The following is a 24,029-nucleotide window of genomic DNA, read 5'->3' as shown; positions in this document are numbered from 1 at the left end:
GCTAACATCTGTGCTAATCTTCCTCTATTTTTTGTATGTGGGATGCTGCCACAGCATGGCTTGATGAGCAGTGTGTAGGTCCACGTCCGGGATCTGAACCTGTGAACCCTGGGCTGCCAAAGCAGAGTATGCCAACTTAACCACTATGCCACTAGGCCAGCCACTCATTCTGTGTTTTCTTGATTGCAAATATATGAAAATAAAAACTATCTGACAGTACTTGGTTCTACTACTTGAGCCCAGTTTTCTTTGCCTTGTTTGAGATCTCAAACATCCTTAAGATGGAAAGGAGGCACAGAGCGGCTGTGGTCAAGTTGACGGGTAGAAAAGATTGGTGAAGGGGCAGCAGAGATGGTGTTAATGACAGCCGTGAAGAGAAGGAAACCCATATGTAGCTCCTTATGAAGCATCAGCGGGGGCCTCACGTATTGCAGAAATACCTGAAAACAACACTTCATGTTACAGAAAGAAAAGTATCCTTCACTGCTTGAATTGAGGTCTGATCTTCATCAAGTAACATTAAAATTTGGATTGCAAAAACATTCCCACAATAAGTTGGGGAGGGAATTGACCAGAAATTAACTATGTCGTATAGAGGAATGTTCTTTAATTGTGCTCAATGAAGTTAAGAGGGTGTCTTTGGCTGAATGTCCCTTGAGACAAGGATCAGAGTGTAAATGGTTTATTTGGGAGTTAGTCTCCAGAAGTACTAATAGGAGAGTGGGGAAGTACAACTAGGAAGATAAGTCAACCAATAAGGATTCTCAAGCAATTTATTTTGCTGTGGATCTCAGAGATGCAGTGGAGAGCACATATCAGAGTTATCTCTGTTTCTCATTGCTTGGGTGCTGCTCCTGATGGCATTAACTCCACCAGCTCTTCCAGTTCCCATACTCTTGGGCAGAGCTGACCTGGGCACTAGAGAAATCTCTCAGGCAAAGAGACAGACACTGGGTATTAGAAGTGAGGCTAGTGTGCACTACCATGGTAAGCCTGAGGTGATATAGGTGGAGCACCAACAGTTTACACTGTCTGCTACCATGGCGCAAGAGAACTAGATATCCTGTTCAGTGTGTACAATTGAAAGGAGAATTGAGAGTATTTAGAATGTAATTTCTTTGGGTGATGGAGACTCTTTCAGACATAAAATTATAGAAATAATGGAAACAATTATTATTTTTTTAGTAACTTCTCTTCTGCAGCTCCATTAATTGCGAGGCTTTTCTCACATTGCTATAATTTGTGTTAAAAAACAAAAAGACCAAAACAACAAACAAGCACATTTTTAACATTTTATTAACATTATAATTCCAAAGATTTTGTGCTGATATCGTCCTGGGATTAGGAATACAAAAAACTGAAGATAGTATTCCTTCCCTCCAGGAGGTTGTAGTCTAGCATAGTAAAATATGTGGCAGTAGCGATTTCTGGGCTACATTTGTGAATATTCTGCAAAATTACAATTGAGATTTTTGCTGATTCTGGTATTCTTCTGGTCTAGTATTTCTAGATCCAATAAAAGAACACATCTGATATGTTTTCCATATTCTTATTGCTTGATTTGCTTAGCAAACTTGCAAGGTTTGATGAAATGTGATTCTTTAGAGTAGGTCTTCCATGATAGTGTTGTTTAGTTTAACAATATATCTTGATATATACCATGGCCTGTGTTAATGAATTAAGGAAAATAACCTTTTCTAACATTATTAAATATAGAAAGACAAAAATGCAGCTATTGGAATATACTTTGGTTAAAAACACAAACAAACCAAAACCAACTTAATAAATAAATAAATAATAAATAAATAAACAGTATGCCATAGAACCCTCTCCACACATACATATATCTGATATGTTCCTTGAATTACTTTTATTCTTGGTCATTATTAGATAAGTCATTGTCTAAGAAAGTCTCTATTAAAAAATCGATATTGATAATAATAATGTCCATTATTAGATTTGTAGGACCAGCCTGAACTACAAAGTAGTATATCACTTAAATGTCCTTTTTCAATATTAGTTTTTACTTATATATTTAATACATGAGTATGTTTTTATAGCTCACTGCCTCCTTTTTCTTCCTTATGGATTAGTTTCCTTTTTCCTCTGGAGAACAAATTCTATTCATGCTTTTGAAGATTGTCTGTAGGAGGAAATTTTTCAGTTTCTGTATATCCAAAACTGTCTTTACTTCACCTTAACGTTTGAATAATAATATGTTTTTTCACAAAGTTTTAGATTCAAAGTTATGCCAATCTTGTACTTTGAAGACAGGGTAGCACTGTTTTTTGCAAGCAATGTAATTAATTATAAGAAACTTGGCATCCTCATTTATTGAAAGCAATATTTCGTTTCTCCCTGACAGCCTTGACAATTTCACCTTTAGCCTTGATATTCACAAAAGACACTGTAATGTGCCCAGATACAGATTTTGATTCTAGCATGTTCTGTCCACCATCAGACATCTCATCTATATGACGTGTTTCTTTGTGCATTTCTGGAATATTTCATTCAATATATTTTTTAAATACTACCCGTTTCTTTTCTCCCTTTCTGGAACTCCAGGAAGATGCATACTGGGGTTTCTGTATCTGTGTTATATGACTCTTAAAAATTCCTTTCATACTTTCAATTTCACTATGTTTTTGTGCTATGTTCTGGAAGATTTTCTTAATTCAATTTTTCAGCTCACTAACCTGTTCTCTAGCTGTATCGGTTTGCTATTTACTCCATTAGTTGCGTCGTTGAAGCTTTTTTATTTTGTAATATATCACACATAGTACAGAATATCTATAAGTGTTTATAGTCTTAAAAATCATAAATTGAATACTTGATACACTTAAAATTACACTTAAGATAGAGTACACTAATGGTATCTTTGGAATCCTCTTGTTTATTTGTAAACAATTACATCCACCCTCTTCCACACATATATAGTTTTACTTATTTTGGGACTTCAGATAAATATAATAATAATATACACATTCTTCTGGGACTTGTTTCTTTCTTTATTCTTTTTTTCGTATTTTATTTTATAAAATCACTAGTATTTATTTGCTTATTCTAACATTAAAAGACATTTAGCTGTATTAATTACTTTGTTATTATGAATAATGTTGCAGTGAACATAGTTTCATATTTCTACAGGGCACATGTACAAAAATTTTCCAGTATAGCTACCGAGGACTGGAATAGTGGAATTCCTATTTTGTAAGGCATATACATTTTCATATTTGCTACATCATTCCTGAGTCGTTTTCTGAAAGGATTGTTCCTATTTAAAATTCCAGTAGTACTATACAAGAAATGTTGTGCTCTACATTCTCATGAACATTTAATATTTTTCAGTGTTTAAATTGTGTCAGCAAGATGTGTGTGTGTGTATGTGTGTGTGGATTTATGTGCCTGTGAGATGTAGTATTTCATATTTTATTTTGATTTACCTCTTTCTCAAAGCAACTGCACTTTTCATAAGTGTACAGGACTTCTGACTTTGTTTCCTCTGGAAAACATCTTTTTAGTCTTTTGCCCAATATTCTATGGGGTTGCTTGCTGGTGTCTTTCCTATTTTTGGGGGGGAATTTTTTTATGGTCTGGATACTTGGTTATATTGTTTGTGGTATTTTTGCTTTCTTTATGTTGGTGTTATTTGAGGATCAAATTTTAATGTTAATAGAGTTAAATCTGGGGCCAGCCCAGTGACATAACGGTTAAGTTTGCATGCTCTGCTTTGGTGGCCCTGGGGTTCACAGGTTCAGATCCTGGGCACGGACCTATGCACCACTTATCAAGCCATGCTGTAGCAGGCGTCCCACATATAAAGTAGAGGAAGATGGGCATGGATGTTAGCTCAGGGCCAATCTTCCTCAGCAGAAAGAGGAGGATTGGCAATGGATGTTAGCTCAGGGCTAATCTTCCTCACCAAAAAAAAAAAAAAAGTTAAATTTATAAATATTTTATTTTATGATGCTTTTATATCTTATTTTAAGAAAACTTTTGCTACTCCAATATAAAAAATATGCCTTTGCGTTTTTTTCTAAGTCTGAAAGTTGAATCTGTCCCAGTCAAGTATATTCTTAGTCTATCTGAAATTGATTTGGCACATGAGAGCTTCACTTATTTTATATTTTATATTTGCTGCTTCTTTAGTAGCATTTTGGTGTGTGATTGGCTATTAGCTTTTCTAGATAACCTTTACCTTCAGCTTAACAAATTCCAAATTTGTTGTAATATGGGCTTAATACATGCGTCAATCCAAGACAGAGCTCTTTCTATACTGATATTTTTCTATAATAGATTGTTTTATCCAAGAACATGGTATATCTCTACATTTATTTATTTCTTAAATTCTTTCAATCCAGTTGTTTAATTTTTCTTTTAATTAACTTACATTTTAAATAATTTAATTTACTTTAAAAAAAGTATTTGGGTTACTTGTTTTCTTTTTTAAAGTATAATAATTTTACATAAAAATGTAAATATCTCAACTGTAGAGTTTGATGAATTTTTATAAACTGTACATGCCCATATATCAGCCCCTGGATCAAGAAACAGAACTCTACCAGCAAACAAAAAGTCTTTTTCATGTTCCCTTCCAATAATAACCTTTCCCAAGTAAAATCGCCTTTCTAATTTCTAACAGCATAGATTAATTTCTCCTATTTTTGTATCTTACGGAAGTGGAATGGATAGTATGCTTACAAACATTATATTCTAATTGTTCTTTATAAAGAGTTTTATAAGCAGACTTAATTGTTCTTACAAATAGCCATGCAAAAATTTCCTAATTATATTTGAACATCTATAGCTATTTTGTAGAATATCATATTGTGTACAAAGAAAAATTTTCTCTTTCCTTTCTAGTCTTTATTTCTGAAGTAATCAATAAGTCAATCAATATTTTTGTCTTACTGTTTAGACCAGGACCTGCATATATTGAATAGAAACAATAAAAGTAGGTATCCTTATTTTATTACTCAATTTAAAATCAATACGGCTCACATGTTAGCTTTAAGAATGACTTTTGCTGTACGTCTTTAGTACCTAAACTTTATCATGATCAGGAAACTCCCTTCCAGTCCAAGATTGCTAACTGCTTTTTTTAAATCATTAATGAATTTTGAACTTTTTTGAAAAAGTTTCTGCAACTATTGTAAAGATTACATTTTTCTTTTAATCTTATAATGTGGTAAGTACAGTTTGTTCATGATTGATTATTTCAAATGCACCATGGATTCAATTCCTGAATATTGTATTCAGTACTCTTGTACATTTTTTTCATAAGTGATCTTGTAATTTCCCTTTATTATATTGCCTGTGTCTGTTTTTTTGTTTTAAGTTTACACTGGCTTCTTAGAGTGAGTTGGGCATATTTCTCCTTTATCTGTTAGGAAGAGTTTGTACAGGATTGAAAACTTCTGCCTTTAAATTTGATGAATTCCACCTTAAAATTTTTTAGGCTGAATGTTTTCTTTCTTAGAAGAATTTTAAAATACTGATTCAATTTCTTTATTGTTTAAAGATAATTCAGGCTTTCTGAAAGTTCGTCATAAGACATCCCATCTTTTTTACTGTCTATAGATACCTATCTATTGCATTTTTAACATAATTTAATGTTCTTTTGTTTTTTCCTCGATTCATCTCAAGAAAAGTTTGCCTATTTTATTAGTCATTTCAAAGAACTAACTTTTGGCTTTGATATGTCATTTTATTGTCATACAGTTCTAAATTCTAAGTCTTTTAAAATTTCCATTGTATATTCTTTGTTTTTGTTTTTTAAGTATTCAACTTATTTAGAAGTCTTTTAATTTCCAATTGCATATTATTATCATTTGTATTTATTGCATTTGCAAACCGATCTTTGCATATGATATCACTTCTTTCAATATATTAAAGTTACTCGAGTTCTATTTCTAAATATGATTAAAAAGCCAGGACTAGAACAGTATGGGACACATAGCAAGAGAGCAGTAAATACATCTTGTATAAATAAATAAATAATATGAAGCTGATAGTTGTGTTTTTAATTCCTCTATATTTAACCTTTTTGGCTTGCTTCATCTATAAAAATTGAAAGGGATATATTGAAAGCTCCAATATGATGCTGGATTTTTAAACTTCTCTCCATGTTTCTATCAGTCTTACAAAATACAGTCTGAGACTTTAGGTGATTATAAGTTTAAATGTGTTTTATCTTCTTGGTAAATTAAAATTTTTATCATTAGACAGTAACTCTCTCTATCCTTGGTGTTGCTTCTATGTTAAAGTCCATTGCTACTTGATATTAATGTAACTACTCTAGCTTTATTTTGGTTAGTTTTTGACTAATGTACTTTTCCTATCTTTTTCCTATCAACCCTTATGCCCTTATATTTCATGAATTACTCATGAAAAAGACTGTAGCTTGATTAAAAGTACGGTTTGACAATCTCTGTTTTTTAGCTAATCAGCTTAATTTATTTACACTTGTTATGATTACTAATGTGTTAGTCTTCTTTTCACTATCTTACTTTATATTTGTATCTCACTTTTTCCATGTTTCTTTTTCTTGTCTTCCCTGACTTTACTTTTATATTTTGAATTTACATGTTCGTTTACTATTCTCATTTGTCCTCCATGTATTGGTTTAACAGTTACATGTTTATATCTATTCAATTAGTGTTTACTCTTGAAATTGTAATATACGTATTTAATATAGAAAACTATGAATCAACCAATACCTTAACCAATCTACTCACACCCACAAAGCAAAGACCTTAGAATACTTTGTCTTAGATCAACTCTTAGCAACTTTCATTATTGCAGTTTAGTATCATAGTTCTGCCCTTATTTTAAACCTCATTAAAAATAATTGTTATTGTTTTATAAAGATTTTTTAGATCTAACAAATATTTTTCTTTATTTGTCTCAGCATTACTTATTGGATCTCAGATTTTCCTTCTGGGGACATTTTCTTTCATTTTGCTGTAGGAGTGCATATATGTTATAAGGCCTCCTAATGGAAATTGGTTTGTGGTAAACTATTAATTTTACTTACCTGTAAAATATTTATTAATATTTCCTCTTGAAATATAATTTTGAGGCTACACATTTCTAGTTAACACTTACTTTTCCTTAGCACATTGATAATATTAATCATTTCTCTCCTGGCTCCCTTTGTTGCTGTTGAGAGGTCAGCTGTCAGTCTTATTGTAGTTCACCTGCAGTTATCTATCTCTTCTCTCTGGCAGATTTCAAAATATTCTCTGTTATGTACGTAGGCATGGATCTTTCTTTTTTTTTTTTGGCGAGAAAGATTGGCTCTGAGCTAATGTCTATTGCCAATCGTCCTCTTTTTGTTGAGGAAGATTAGCCCTGAGCTAACATTTGTGCCCATCTTCCTCTATTTTTCATATGTGGGACACCACCACACATGGCTTGATGAGCAGTGCATAGATCCGTGCCTGGGATTCGAACCTGTGAAGGCCGGGCTGCTGAAGCAGAGGGCGTGAACTTAACCACTACGCCACCGGGCCGGCCCCCTGGATCTGTTTTTTTTCGCCGTATTGACATCTATCGGGTTTTTTGTTTTTCATCAATCCTATAAAGTGTTTTTACAAATATTATTTACAAATATGATCTCTTCTCCATATACTAGTCTCTCCTTCTGACATTCTGATTTTGCATATATTAGGTCTTCTCACAAGTATTTCATGGCTTGTAGTCTTACTTTCATATTTTCCATCACACCATCTATCTAGTCTGCATTCTGAGTAATTTCTTCAAATATATATTCAAATTTATCAAAACTTTTTAAGTCTCTTTTGAATCTGCTCTTTAATATGCCTATTGAATTTTTAATTTCCATATTTTATATTTACGTTCTATTTGAATTTAAAAAATAATCTCTTTTTCTTTCAATGTACATTTGATATTTTCCTTTACAGCCTTAAGCATAACATGTATTTTGTATATTTTTCTTATAAGACTTATTGCTTATTAGATAATTTTACTGTTTTTACTCTCACTAGGTCTCATTTTGGATTTTATTGTTATTTAAGACTTTTTCTTAATATGGCTTTTTTCCTTTGGGAGGCGTGTGTGTGTGTGTATACTTATTTCCTCGGAATCTTGTAGGAAATATTTAAGGCCTCTATTTAGAGTATATAACTACAGATACAATTTGCATTTTCTTTTTCCCGTATATATGGGCGTTAGCAACTCCAGACCACTTTGTATTTTCTGTTTTCCTTTTTCAAATCCCATAGGGGCTGGCCTTGTGATTAGAGATTTTTAATAGATAATTTTTTTTCCCCTATATACCTAGTGACATGGCTGAAACAGTTTAGGTTAGCATACAACCCTCTCCATAAGGCATATTTTTTTCCCTAGTTCACCAGGAGATTTTAGAAGTTTTGGGTTTCTGGCTCTATTTCATGTGTTCCTGAGCTCCTTTCATCCTGTTCTCACCCCAGGCTTTAACTCCTTGTCCTGGATTTGAATGTTTAGTTAAATCTCAGGCTCTAGGTAAACACAGATGATCAGCTCCAATTCTAACTCCAGTGTCTGCTGACCCCTGTGGATCTGAGCTTCCTAAATTCTGGTTTTGAATTGTGCCCTGTACTACCAACTCGCTCAGCCATGCCTTAAAAAATATATTTTACAAACATTATCCAGCATTTTTCAGTGTTCTGAATCAGGAAGGATTTCTCTAAACATCAAACCTAAAATGTTGTTGTAGATAAAAGTCTGTCATTGAGATTTTACTTTATATTGTTTATTTCTAAATTTTCCATTTGATTTTTTTCATAAACATTTGCTCTTGTTTCTTAATTCTCTATACTTGTTTTGTAGTTGTATTGTATCCTCTATTACTCGAAAATAGCAAATGTATTTATTTTAAAGGTACTTCTTTATTGCTTTATTATTTTCTTATGAAGAGCTTTTCCAGACTATTGGGATCGGTGAGGGAAAAAGCCTAAAATGATTGGATAGTAAAAATATGCCTTGTTTTGCAAACTCCATCAGGGTTCACTGACCCTGAAATATGCAAACAATTTTGGATATTTAAAAAAGTAAAATACATGCATAACATAATCCTGAACTATCTTTAATTATATCTAAAGATAAAAGAATCCTAAAAGATTTCTAAGAAAAACCAACATATCTTATAATGGTTTCATAATAAAAAATGCAAAATGAGTTAGTTAAACTATCACTTGCTCTAAGTTTGCCTACAGTGCTTCCACACAGGCGATTAGTGCTACAGTCCATCCTTCTCTACTCTCTTCATTAAGGGGCTGTATGAGCTACTACAGGGCCTCATGTGGGCAAAACCAACAGAGTGGTACAATGACCTACTTTTGACTTGATGAGCTCTCAGTAGGTCAGTGTTAAAGAGGGAAAAACAGATTCTGCAAGTAGAGAGGAAAGGTGATCTGGCCACAGGTAAGAAGGGGACGATATGCATGTTAATTATGTCCCCATACTGCTAGAGACCTCACAACATCAACAATCAAGATAAAGTGGGCAAGGCTCTAACTTCCCCCTTTGGTGGTCTCTTTTCTTGTCAAGGTACCCTTTGGTACTTATTTTCTGAGAATTTTATTGGTGCAAACATGATTGTGATAGGTAGTGTGTGTGTGCATGTGTGTGCAATCTTTCACCCCTCTGTGCCTACCTGCTATACGTGTTCTTGAGTCCACTAGTTAAGAGAATGGTGTCCACTACTTATTAGCCATTTGTCCTTTTTTTTTTTTTAAGAGTTTAGTTGGGGCATCTTTTCTTTCTTTCTTTTTTTTTTTTTTTGAGGAAGCTTGGCCCTGAACTAATATCTGTTGCCAATCTTCCTCTTTTTCTTTTTTCTCCCCAAAGCCCCAGTACATAGTTGTATACCCTAGTTGTAGGTCCTTCTAGTTCTTCTATGTGGGACACTGCCTCAGCATAGCTTGATGAACGGTGAGTATGTTCACAACCAAGATCAGAACCGGCAAACCCCGGGCCTCCTCAGCAGAATGCATGAACTCAACCGCTATGCCACCAGGCCGGCCCCAGCCATTTGCGCTTTAACCTACTTGCTTTTAGAGAAAAGAATTTAGGGTGCCCAATGTACTCGTTCATCACTTTTATTCTGGTTTACATCTTGGGATGTTCTGCTTTTATTACCTGTAGCTATGGAAATATTTGTAATTTTTCTTGCATTTCATGCAATAGTTGGACATAATGTTTCCTTTTATTCAGTGACATTTAGTGGTATTAGATGGTGGAAATGAATTCAAATTCTGAAAGAAGGCTCAGACAAATACTATAGTTCCTAAAAATACCTGGAAGTGCTAATCACGATGACGAATGGCCCACTGTGAGTATGTGGAAGAAGTTCAATAGATTGTCATTAGCTATCTTTTGAATTACAAATGCTTTTTATAATGTTAACAGTTACCTGACCAAATGCCAAAATGGAGAGAGTCAGAATGAAGAGGCTGTTACACCTAGATCTTGCTTTATCTTGATTTGTTATGGAATGCATAAAACATGCCCAAATAAATTTATTTTGAGGTCAGCCCAATTTAAAATCACTCTGTATCATTTCTTTCTTTGGAACAATGTGGGTTCAGTACCACTAGTCCGTGAAAAGATTATGAATAGAAAAGACTTTTTTTTTTTGCAATCTCTATCTCGAGTGTTACTACTGATGGATAATTACCATAGAGTATAGTAGTACCTCAGGGTAGATTTACTCTTGACAACAATTTTTTGAGTGGAAAATGTTATTTTTAGTTTACAGATGAGGAAACTGAGGTTAAGAGTGATTGAAATAATGTACATCAGAGCAGTAGAATATACATTTCCTTATATATTGTAAGTGTACAATTTATGTTAATCTCTTTTTCTTCTGATCAGCCATCAGTTTGGATGTTCTACTTAATTCTATCAGGTGTTTTCAGATGGAAGAACTGAATTACATGGGAAGATTATTTCTTCAGAAAGCATAACCAGATCTTCTTTATGGCCTCTTCATATTCTCTAATTCCGATTTTTGGGACTTGTGGACAGGTTTCTACGCTCACAGTTGCTGTCTCATAACCAAATCTATTTGGACACTAGCAGGAGAAAACAAAAATGTCAATGTTTAAAAACCTCCTAACACGCATATGTATGATTCAGAGAAGACCCTTTCAAGACCTTACTTGAAACTGATTTTGGTTGTTTTCAAAACTTGCTGAGGATCAGAATCACATGTAAGATGCTGTCTTCCAAACCCCAGTCCTCTGCTGGAGGCCAGGCAGTAAAGCCTAGCAGGTAGGGCCCAGAGCCTGAGTCAGACAATCTAGGCTTATTTACATTCCAACTCCATGCTAATCGGCTCTTAAAGCATCAATTTCCTCATCTGTGTAAAGGGGTTGATATGATTGCAGGATCCCTGTGTGTGGCTTAAATGGAATAATATCTGTAAAGACCTTAGAACTCTGGCAGGCACATAGAAAGCTCTAGATAAATGTTAGCCATTGATATTCTTTACATTTTTAAAAATCACACAGCCAGGACTGTGAGAGAACCATTGTTCTATCTTACATGTAATTCTAATGAGGCTTTTAGATTAGAAAGTTTTTGCAATAAGGCATGGCTGCTGCCAGCAGAAGTGCCAACCCATAAAGCAGGAGAGATAACTACTGCACACACCACACACACACACACACACACACTTACACACACACACAAACACTCATGCATGTGCATTAACACCCACAGAAAGAAAGAAGGAAAATAATAGATTTAATACCAAGATTTTCAACAGTTTATTGGTCAAATACTCAAGACTACAGTTATTGAGTTTATGCTTATTGAGTAATACTACAGATTTGCAGGCAGGACAAGAGTCTAGCAGGGTGGAACCATGTGGTTTAGGGGAAAATAGTCCTTTATTACTCAGAAGATTCTGAGTGGATCACTCTGTCCCTCTCTGTATAATACTATTGTACCCATGATGATTGCAAAATCAATAACTAAAAGCAAAAACTTACCTACATATCTATGTTCAGAATTAGCTGTTAAATGTAATAGAATACTCACTAATAGATTTAGATATCTAAAACATTTTATTCTTAACATTTTCATTTTAAGAGATATATATAAAATCAAGGCATTTAGATTGACATGCTTTGAATGGGCTAGTTGGAGAAAAACACCTATATTTATATGCGACACTTGCTAATAGATATTATGTTTTGCTCTAAGATTGAATATAATTAGGTCAAACATCAGGAATTTATAGTTTCCAAAATCTCCAAATGACACATCTTTTTTGTTGTTATTTCCTTCTGTATTCTCTAATTAAATTCTTGCATGTAAATATTTAAGGCTCTGAACACCTAACCCCGACTTTCACAGGTACAGGTCTATAAAAATCTTGTCACTGAGCCTGCCAGAAGTAGGTATAGTTTGAGGTCTTTCAATGTACCTGCATAAGTACGTGATGTACTTGTGAACAGAAGAATTCTAGGTAATAGATTTTTAACTCCTACATCTTTGTCATCTTGAGTCATGCTTTTCACTTTTATAAACTTGATTTGACTCTAATGAGACACCGCATACCTTTTCTTTGAATGTGAAATCTCAGGATAAGGGGAAAAAAGATATTTTAAGTCACATGAAAGTGCAAATATTTTCTGTGTAAGACAATTACACAAATTAACTTGTCAATTTTTGCACTGAATGATTCTGAGAATGTTGCCTTGTACGTTGGCCACAAGTCTCTACATTCCCAATCATCTCTCTGGTCTAACATTCTCCAACTTTGGTGGGCATGGGGATTACAACAAGAGTTTGTTAGAGAGTATTGACTGAGAACTACCCTCTGAGAAGTCCTGGGTTAACCCTATCAGAAGCTCTGTGCTGCCCAATAGTTAGAAAGTCACTTATTTTCTTTAATCTAAAAATTAAAGAATATAAGCATCCAGGCTTGTTTAAGCAAAATCCCTATTCTTTCTGCAGAAGAGATGGGCAGAAATGCATCACAAGCCTAAGAAAGGCAAAAACCTAAAGTTTAAAAAAGTCTTTCCTGAATATTAAAAGCTCATAGGTGGAAAATCTGCAGGGAATTGTCATTAGAAGGAAAGTTCTACAAAGAATGATGAACCTTCAGTGAAATAACTCTATGCTAGCTTTTGCTTTACTCCATCTCAGAGCCTAATTTTGTTATATCAATGGTTCTCAAACCTTAGCATATAGAATCAGCTAGAAGGATTGTTAAAACACAAATTGCTGGAACCCAAAGTTCTGATTCAATAATCTGGGATGTTGCCCCAAATTTGCATTTCTAAAAAGTTTCTAATTGATACTGATGATGCTGGTCTGGGGACCACAATTTAAAAACCACTGCATTATACTAAGGAGAAGTGATTATTTTGGATCTTTATCTGTTTTGGGCTAAAATTTTTAGAACTATATCTTTTTTTTTTAAATCTTAAGGCAACTTCAGCAATGTCTGGGTTTTTTCCCCCTAAAATTAAGACTATTGAAGACATATAAGTTGGAGATGAAAATCAGGAGACAATTTATAATTAAAGTAATTTGTTTTATGCATAAGATCTTTTCATAGCCTTTGAAAGTCAAAAAGTTTTCTTTTTCAACTCAATGAAACAAAAATTAGTGGACTTCAACTTGGTGGTGCTGTAACTTTTGTAGCTCACTTCATCCATGCTAAAGTCTCAAGTGCTGGAAGGGAGGGGGCTAGGCAGGAGAGCGTGAGGTAGAGGGAGGAACTGAGAGAAACTAAGTTGGCTGCAGATGGTGACCTCTGGGAGAACACCAGATAATCTACAACTCAGTGGGGTATTATTTTGGCATATTAGCTGATGATTCTTTTTCATCTTCAATATTTCTTATTACTCTGTGCATCTTCACACATCAGACATCAGTTAGGGTATTGAGGTTTACTGGCTGAAGGAAGGGACAATACAGCAGAACAAAACAGTCAATATGTAGCTGGTATAACAGTAGAATGGGAAGACTAATCAGAGCTAGCTTGTTTTGTTTCATTTGTTTGATTTTTTTTTTAACTAGTCCTTCAGCTCTCAGAATACTGTGTAGTTGAAGGAGTATCAGTATGGCGTCAGGATGGAAATGACAGACACAGCTCCATATAGGTCCCATGCACTTGAGAGCAGAGGATAGAGTAGAAGGTTTTCTTCTCAGTAGAGCTTGAAGCCGCCATGGCACAGAGAATGGGCAGGCTTGAAATGTCCTTACATGGGATGGGATGAAGAGAACATGTTTATGTGTACTGATGGCTGGAGGCCAAATAACATGAAGAATATCTCACTTGATGTCAGTGAGCGCAAATGACCACCAGACCCAGGATCGGATGTGTTCAGCACTCACACGTGGCTTTCCTCTGGCATTCGCTAAGCACCTTAGAACAAATATATAACTCAAGGGACAGCAGAGGTGTGTGTGGTTCTAAATTGATTGAGATTTAATTCTTGTCAATGGGTATAGTAGGAGCTCAAAAAATAAAAATGAATTTATGTAGAAATGTATAAAAAATAAAAGAAATTGCACTCTTGGCTTTGTGGCTTGACATTTGTGTCTGCTTCACTGAGAGAGGAAGAATTCTTCTCTAGCATGATATTATGAAATGTCTGATATTAATCAAATTTGCACATCAGGAGGGGTGGTACCGAGTGGTGGCATTTCTATTTTTACCTGGAAGGGCTTTAAGAGTCATCTTAAAAGAGGAGGATGTAACTTTAGGGGTGAAGGGATGCAAGAACTGAGCATTGGAACCACCATTGTTAACATGACACAGCTAGTAGGATTAGCAATGAGGCCACTCTGTAAACTAATAAACGGCTTCACTTTTGTTTTAGTTAATTTCTGAAAATCAATTTATTTAAGACAACCATCTAGTTACCACGGCAACAGCTCACTTATCAAGCAACAATTCACTTACTATGACTTGCTTCAATCCTCTCATCTTGCTGTTTTGATTAATTTATAACATCACAAACTTTTCCCAATTAATTCACTTGATCCCAGACTCCAAAACCCTATACATACTCTCCACTGACTTCCCACTTCTGAGACATTGCCACGACTCTGCTAAGGTGGTATTCTTGCTAGCTGCAGTGCGTTGTGATAAACTTAGCTTTGCTTTATTAAAAGATTTTCTGGTGATATTTTAGGGAGTTCAAGAGAACAATGCTTTCATTTGTTCATTCAAGAAGCACTCATTGAATATTTACTATGCACCAGGTCTTATGCTAAATATTGGAAATTCAGAAACTCAAAGAAAAGGTAAAATAAAGTCTCAATTTCTGAATTGAAAACATCAGTGTCTACAGGAAGAAAACCAACAAATAGACAATTTATTACCTAAAGAGTGACTAGATATGAGTAAATCAGAGTGCTTTGAGGACACAAAACAAAGGTTTCTAACTCACTTGAGATCCAGAGAATCAAGAAAACTTCACTTAGATTGAGGTAACCTGGCTAAAAGGAAGGCAAGCAGAGGAAGCTGAAAGCTCAAAAATGGAAGAGCGTGACACATTGGATGATTTCTAATTAGATCAGTTGAGCCTAAGACTTTGATGGAGTTGCAAAGGGACAAGAATGCAGGAGAAATAAGCTGGGGAGGGGGGATTTCCCAAAAAGCCTGAATGCCACACTAAAGAGTTGGAACTTAATTACAAAGGAGGGAGAAAGTCAAGGATTTCAAGCAGGAGAGATTTGTCTTTAATTCGAATTTTGGGAATAACTCTCCGGTGGGAGGGGGAGACACGACGGGGGGCAGATGAGATGAAGGCAGGTAAGCCATTTAAGAGGCTGCTCTGCTCACTTGCTCTAGCTGACAGGCAACGAAGCTCTTCACCGAGCTGGTGTGGCAGGAATGTGGGCACAGAGAAAAGAGTGGCAAGTTTTAAGGACAGAAAACCAACAGCAATCAATGACGGAATGTGAAGGCTTTGCCAGTTTGTGGGAACAGATAGAAGGACAATAAGCATGTGAGGTCTGGTTTCACTTAGAAACATTTTAACTTCTTGTGAAATTATACAGCAAAAAGCCCAAACCAAGGAGGAAGGACAATGTCACGTTGTAGTGGCTGGAAGGCCGTGCTGATTTGATTGTGTGTTTCAGTTAAGGGAGTTGTAGGGGAGCAGAATTTGCCACCCCATAATATGCCTCTTTGGCATAAGGATTATTTTAGGCTGACTATTTTTTAAGAAACAGGCAGACATGGGAGAAGCTTTGAAAACCAAGTAGAAGTTATGCTTTGTAAGAAATATTTACACACATAAGGGAAATCTCCGTGTGTAGCAGTGTCTCCCTCCCTGTACCAGGAAGAGGGGGATGACTCAATCTTTAGAATCCCTTGTCAATGGAGAAGGCAGAGACTTAAATCTGCATAACAACCTTATCCTTGTTTACTGTGCTTTTCCTCGTAACCTCCCATAACTGACTCCCCACCTCCAACAGCTTCTTTTGCTTTAGCTGAAGATGGTATTTAAGGTGATGGCTTTGGCCATTTTGGGGAGTCACTCAGTTTTCCTGGATCTCTCCCACGTATACATGTTATTAAACTTTTGTCTATTTTTCTCCTGTTGATCTGTCTTATGTCAATTTAATTATTAGACTAGCCAAAGAACCTAGAAGTATATAAGGAAAATTTTTTCTCCCTGACAGTGGAGGACTACGCTCAACAAAGGTCCAGTAGGGCCCAGAAAAATCCCTACTTGCCTGGAGTGGACAAGGCAGAAGTTGTCTCTTAAGTGCAGATTGTCAACTGGATTGTTGCTTTCCTGGTCCAACATTTATTTTTCTAAGTCAAACTACTGCTTCTTTAATTGAGGCACTAAATATATATACACATATCCATCATAATTTTTACCACAAAAATTTGGAGATATAAACACTACAAAAGAAAACTCTATATCTTGTTTTTTAGCTGGGTAGAGGAAAAGGGAAATGATTACAAAGAACAAATTACGTTTTTTAAAGATAAAAAATAAAATGGCCTCCCTAACACCATTCAAATAACCAGTCTCTCTGTGAAACTAAAATTCAGAAAAGGTTTTTTTTAGCTGCCTTTTTATAGTGTGATTGCCATATTTACAAGTTCATTTCTCCTGTGAAATTCTGAACATATGTTCTGTTTATTCCATATCTCTCAGATGAACAAGGAATATGACTTGTAGTAAATGTAAATGAAGATTTGTTCTCAAGTTTTTATATAAATAGAAATAAGAAAAAAATTATTGCTAGCCCATGAAACTCTGAAGGTTGTTTAGCAGCTCTTAAAGAAATAATACCAAAGAATGTATATCCTGGACACTTCCAAATTGCATTATTATTTTAAATGATGAATATATAGCCGTTTAGAAACTTTGGTCACTAAGGCACATCAGAAATTTAATATATATTATATACTAAGTTCCAACATTTAGAAGTCTTAAAGGTGTAGGATTTACACATTAAGAAATTATTCTATGTGGATATATCTGTCATATTGGTGTTATAAAGGAATTTTTAGACCAGTATGAACTTTACAAACTTACAGGTAAAGTATATGGAATCTTTTTTTGCAGATTGGGCAGGATATGTTGTTATTTAATCTGGAGATGGAACAGTGTATTTCTTATAACATCTTATATGTCTCCTCATATTCTTATGTATGCTTATGTATTCTTATATTCCTTTAAGAAAGAGCAATGAAGTAAATGTAAATTGGAAGAATTTTGTCAAAAAAAAACAAAAAGAATATATTACACTCAGAACATTGAACTGCTGTTTATTAAAAGAACTGCAAACATCATGGTCTAAATGAGCTAAGCATCACACAAGAATGAGCTATTCTTTTATAATTGCTGGTACTTTTTAAATTTCCTAAATACTCTTGATAGACTTTGCTATCACTTAACATCATTTAAAATAAATAGGAGGTTGTTAAAACATTAATATTAGGGGACTTAAATAAGTCCACTTCATCTGCCATGGTAAGGGTCATCCACGTATCACATAAACAGGGAATATACACTATGATCTCAACCTCTGCAGTTTTATTGTCTTCCATTTCTTTGTCCAAAATTTCAATTGTTCCCTTCAGTGTCCATGTATCTCCTGGTAGGTTAGACAGGGGCCTGGGCTGGGAGTAATGTGGTCTAAATTCTAGTCCTCTCAGTACCACTCCTCATGGTCCTGAGTGTCTCAGGCACGTCTTTTGAATTCTTAGAGCTTCATGGGTTTTGGCCATAAAAAGAGAGCACTGGAGGGCCAGCTCTGGTGGTCTACTGGTTAAGTTAGTGCACTCCGCTTCCGTGGCCGTTCTGGGGCACAGACCTGCACCACTCATCTGTCAGTGGCCATGCTGTGGTGGTGGCTCACATACAAAAAGAGGAAGACTGGCCCACCAGCTGGGAGAGATTATTTGCAAAACATACCTCTGACAAGGGGTTGATCTCCATAATATATAAAGAACTCACACAACTGAACAACAAAAAAAACAAACAACCCGATCAAAAGATGGGCAGAGGAAATGAACAGACACTTCTCCAAAGAAGATATACAGATGGCCAATAGGCACATGAAAAGATGTTCAACATCATTAATCATCAGGGAAATGCAAATCAAAACAACACTAAGATATCACCTCATGCCCGTTAGAATGGCTATAATCACCAAGACAAAAAACAACAAATGTTGGAAAGGATGTGGAGAAACAGGAACCCTCATACACAGCTAGTGGGATTGCAAACTGGTGCAGCCTCTATGGAAAACGGTATGGAGACTCCTCAAAGAATTAAAAATAGAGATACCCTATGATCCAGCCATCCCACTACTGGGAATCTATCCAACAAACCTGAAATCAACAATCCAAAGAGGCTTATGCACCCCTATGTTCATTGCAGCGTTATTCCCCATAACCAAGAAGTGGAAGCAACCTAAGTGTCCCTTGAATGACGATTGGATCAAGAAAATGTGGTATATATATACAATGGAATACTACTCAGCCATAAAAAAAGACAAAATTGTCCCATTTGCAACAACATGGATGGGCCTGGAGGGTATTATGTTAAGTGAAGTAAGCCAGAAGGAGAAAGACAAACACTGTATGATCTCACTCATATGTGGAATATAAACCAACACATGGACAGAGAAAACTGTATTGTGGTTACCAGGGGCAATGGGGGTGGGGGGTGGGCACAAGCAGTGAAGGGAGTCATATACATGGTGATGGACAAACAAAAATGTACAACCCAAAATTCCACAATGTTAAAAACTATTAAAACATCAATAAAAATATATATATATATATAATAAAAAAAAAAAAAGAGCAAGACTGGTAGCGGATGTTAGCTCAGGGTGAATCTTCCCCTCAGCGAAAAAAAAAAAAAGAGAGACCATGGGTTATACAATATTTAGTTCCTTTCTAACTCTAACCATCACAGCTTCCATGATTCCAGGCCTCTCTTCATGGTCTTTTATTCTGGCTCACTTGAGTTATCCACTTACTATGTTTTCATTGCTAATTTAGACCCAATTAAAAAAAAATAACTGGTTTTCATAATGAATATTTCTCAACATTTTCTATAACAAATTTAATAAATTTGAAAGTCTGTAGACAACTGCAGGTTCTGTCAATACACAGAAACAGAAAGGAAACTCTATGAAATAATTAGGTCCCAAGAAATAAATGTGCTAGTGTATGCACGCATGTGTGCACTCCAGGGCGTTGGGAAAGCCATATGGCTGGCAGGCTCTGTGGAGTCAGAACATTGAAGCCCTGCTGCTTTATGTCTTTCTTTTCAATTTCCAGTCCCTGCCCTCTCAGCAGCACGATATGCAACAGAAGCTCGAAATACATAGGTGACATTGCCATTGACCCAACGCTCTGATCACCTACTCGCAGAAAGCCAGTAAAGGAGCCAGTTGGCCATATTAGTCATTAGGTAGGTACTTTCTAGCTTAAATAGGTCACGGTGATCTGGACCAAAATGGGCAATGATGAAATTCAGAATATTAGGCTTCTTTCTTGCCTCTGTCTGGTGGATAAAATCAAAGAAATAACTTACTTCCCACATGCTTCTCCTTTGGTCTTTTGATGCCTTCCCTAACCCACTCTTGACCCTCGCTGAATTAGCAAGTGAATTTGCTGTTTCTCTTAAATAAGTCAGTTAACATAAGGATAATTCAGATGTGAGAATGGCTCTACAAGCAGGTGTTTTGCTCTGACAAAGCACTTAAAATTTCATACACACAAAAACGCTTCTCACCCTTTGCTATCAATAGGCAGATCGCAATGATGTGTGAAACACATTTTATATTTATTTACAATTGCTTCGCATCATACAAGGGCAACAGAGACTTTCATGTACATTCATCTAGTGCCAGAGAATAATTAGTGGAAAACCTAGAGACTAATAAGATTAATCCATAAATCTTGCATGCGTGTGTATGTGTGTGTGTATATATAATGTAAAAATTAACCGGCTTGGTTCTTCCCCATCCTCTACCCCACCCCAACTGACTGTTCGAACAATTCTTGTTCTTGATTCTGTTTTTTCCCTTTTCTGATTCAGATATCTGAACTTAATAAAAAATTTTAAAAAATGGGCAGTTTACTAATCCTTGATAGAAATATCATTTAAAATTTGATTATAAACCAAAAAGTTGCTGAGGAACTGTTTTCTTTAGTTTTCTATAATCAAGTATACATAGTCAGTCACCATTTTTGATATAGTAATCGTCCTTTTAATTAAAAAAGTCACTTCTCTCTAACTATACATGCTTCACCTACATACATATCCATACACATCCTACATGAATATCCAGTTAATCATCAGAAAATCTGCTAGATTGGGGCAATTCTTTCAATTCTTCTCATACTACATGTTGCAGGAAATCCAACATCCAAACAACCAAAAATGCACCCACAAATTTCCAAAATACCCCTTAGTGAGTATTATTTTCTCTATGTAGAACTACTGTTTTAAACTCGGGTATGGGGGTGCAATTGTCCTACAGGGGAGTGGAATGTCCCCTGTGGACTCTGAGAAGGAAGTACTCTCAGAGACAAGAGGGGGGCCCTAGGTCAGGAAAGGGGGGCCAAGATCTGACTTAAACACACAAGGAGGATCTTTTTGAAGGATTTGCTCTTTCTGTCTTTTTCTGTTAAATTGTGGGATGTGATGCAGGCAGTCATAGTTAGGGAATACTAAATTTATCCTTTCATATGGGTAATTTTCTTTAGTCAATTCAAACTTTGAATTAATTAGTCAGAGCCTACTGATTTCAATTCTCTCTCCATTAAAGATAGACACATACACATAAGCTTACACAGAGGTGTGTGGGAAAGACAGGGAAGAAATAGACAAGGAGTTTGCCCCGCGTACTCCCCTTTCCTAAAGCCTGAGGGAAGGCGGCTGCATCTTACTGAGGGCCAATACTCTAAAGTTCTGCTCAGTGACCAGCATAAAATGAGAGGTGACTCATGGGAGTTGGAAACAGTAGGGAGGAGCACATGGTCAGAGGAGGAGCTGTCAGGTGAATGACTGGGCAGACAGAAGCCAAAACTCTTCATCTTGAAGATTCTAGGTCCTGCTCTGTCCAATGTGGTAAACACTAGCTACAAAGGCTTTTGAATATGTAAAACGTGACTAGTTCAAATTGAGATGTTCTTAAGTATAAAATACAGAATTTCAGAAACTTAATATGAAAATGTAAATTATCTAATTAATAATTGTCATTGATTTCATGTTAAATCAGCAATATGTTGATATATTGGGCTCAATAAAATATATTATTAAAAGAAATTAATTCACTTGTTGCTTTGTCCTTTTTAATTGTGACTACTAGAACATTTAAAATTACCCATGTGGCTCACACTGGACATCACTGATCTAAATAAATGGAAATTTTGAAAGAAAGGAGGGCTGGTTAATTCTAGGTTATGATTCATTCAACTGTTAACTGAGCTTCTTCTCTATGTCACACACCCAGTCAGGTGTTGGATAGACAGTGATGAGTGAAACAGACATAGTTCCTGTACTGATAGTGTGAACAGCATCCTCAGGGGATAGAAGCTAAATAAATAATTATAAAATTATATATTATAATAAATATCATTAAGTAAAAGTAATGGTGAGACTATAACAAACGCTAGTAGCTAAGATCAGAAAGTCGTGGAAGGCTTTTCTGAGGAAATGAGATTTATTGAGACCTGAAGTGCAATTAGGATTTAGCCAGGCAAAGCATTGTAGGAAGAAGAGCATTAGATACACAGGGAACAGTGTTTACAAAGATTCTGAGGCAAGAAAAAGATGAATAGAGCCACGGTGCCGAGGTGATGCAAAAGAAGGTGACTACGGACGGGGAAGTAGAGATAGACATGGACCAGACCACTGTTGACCTTGTTAACACTTTGGAAGGGATTTAAGTGAGACAGTGAAAAGATTTCCTTTATGTTTTTAAAATATTCCTCTGATATGTTGGTGAACAATTAGAGCACAACAAGCAGAGTGTGCAAAGAGAAATAGCGAGACTACCACAGTTAGCTGTGGTGAGAGATATGTTTGGTCCAAACAGAGCGGATGGTGTTGTTATTCTCAGCCCGAGCACATGGTGCTTGCTTTTGTTAACTTAGGTCAGATAATCTCTTCTTTGGGTGGCGATTTGTCCCTATTATACTCCTTTCTGTCCATTTTCTATTAGTCTCAGAAAATTATTCGTTTATTTGTCCTCTTTGGATTTTGCCAAAGACAGAATGCAACTTTCTGACTCCTCTACTTCACTATATTTGATTAAAGCCTCTTTGCCTCCTTTTCCAAAAATGACATGTAAAAAGCAAGCATATTTTCTTTGGTCTTGTCATGAGTAGATATTATGAAGTTCTTGGATTCAGAACACCAGAGAAGGCTATTGCTAATACATGATGCTAGCCCAGACCAGGGATTCTTTTTTGCTATTGAAAGTAATTTTATCTTCAACAAAGTATTTTATTATATTTATTTAGGAAATATTTTATTCTCTTAACACTGGATAGTGGAAACTTTTAAATATGTGCCAAATGCATAAACTAATTTGAAATATCTTTAGTTAACACTTTATTAGGTAATATTTTACATGGTTAAAAAAATTCAGAAATTACAAAAATGTCTTCACAGAATAATTCTCTTTCTCTGCTCATTTCCTGACCCAGTCCCTGAACAGGCCAACATTGCTATTTGTATCTTGTCTATCCTCCCAGAAATTATTATTTTACATACAGGAGAACATTTGTCTAAAGAAGGAAAGCCCCTCTTGTTTTCTTCACACTTGGGGGCATATCATAAAAATTGTTATGCACACTGCTTTTGTTTTTACTTTTATTTTTATTGAGGCATAATTTCCATCTGGTAAAATACACAGATCATAAGTGTACAGCTCACTGAGTTTTGGAAATTGTAAATACCTGTGTAAGCCACAGACCTACCCAATCCATCAATAAATTACCTCAACCCACCTTCAATTCTATCCTGATTCTGACAACTTCTCACCAGCTCCACTCTTACCTGGTCTGAGCTTCCATCATCTATCATCTGGATTGGAAATGACCTCCTAACCCATTCCTAGGCATTATCAAAACAACAGCAGAATCCTGTCAAAATGCAAAGCAGATTATGCCATGTCTCGACTCTTCTCAAAAATTCACAAGGAACGTCCTTAAAATGAAAAGCCCATAAGGTACTAAAGAATCTGGCCCTCTTTTATCTCTCTGTAGGACTGACTACATAATTTGGGGCACTTGGTGCAAAATGAAAATGCAGAGTCCCTTTTTCTGCATTTCTAAGTTTTGTTAAAAGTACTAAAATATAGGTTTTTTTCTTCCTTTCTTGGTCTATCTTGATCTATCATGTTATATTTAAATTGTTATTTTACATGGCACTCCCCCAGGGGAAGAGAAGGCCCTCACTGGTGCCCAGGGACCCTGCCCACTACTGACTGTAGGACACTCACTGACTCCTGGGTTGCCTCTCCCTCCTCCTCAGCAGCTGCAGGACGCAGAGGTTGTACTCTAG

Source organism: Ceratotherium simum, chromosome 19, assembly GCF_057802395.1.
Source record: "Ceratotherium simum simum isolate JZ-2026a chromosome 19, ASM5780239v1, whole genome shotgun sequence".
Lineage (NCBI taxonomy): Eukaryota > Metazoa > Chordata > Mammalia > Perissodactyla > Rhinocerotidae > Ceratotherium > Ceratotherium simum.
The sequence above is the reverse complement of the archived record's forward strand: the minus strand, read 5'-3'. Positions refer to the sequence as shown.